A 430-nucleotide genomic window follows, 5' to 3' on the forward strand; every position below is an offset into this window, starting at 1 on the left:
TTCATCGAACGTGAGAATGAAGCAGGTCGAGGGGCCTCTTACCTTTTTCTGTCTGTGGTTTTGTGCTGTGGTCCGTCTCCAGACAGACGCTCGAACCATCAGCAGCGTCTGCAGAGTCTAAAATAAAACAGCAGCTGATGAGACTCTTCTTACACCGTGGTTCTCACACCCCAGTGTGACCTGCATCTGCCGCTGGTCAACTTGCAAATAAAAGCCTTGAGTAGCAAAGTGAATTATGGGTCCTCTCCTTGTCCTCTTACCTTTTTTACACATCTTTTTCTTCTCTTTATGGACGGCAGCGTATATGTCCTTGTTTGGGTCACTCAGCTGGACCTCCAGTAAAACTGAAGGGACAAGGAAAATGTTTCTTATCATCCGTATTTCAGCAGAAGGACTGTATAGAATAATTTTAACTTGATTTAAGGGCGAT

Source organism: Seriola lalandi, unplaced genomic scaffold (genome assembly GCF_002814215.2).
Source record: "Seriola lalandi dorsalis isolate HSWRI2012SDOR001 ecotype SW California unplaced genomic scaffold, Sedor1 jcf7180002050128, whole genome shotgun sequence".
Lineage (NCBI taxonomy): Eukaryota > Metazoa > Chordata > Actinopteri > Carangiformes > Carangidae > Seriola > Seriola lalandi.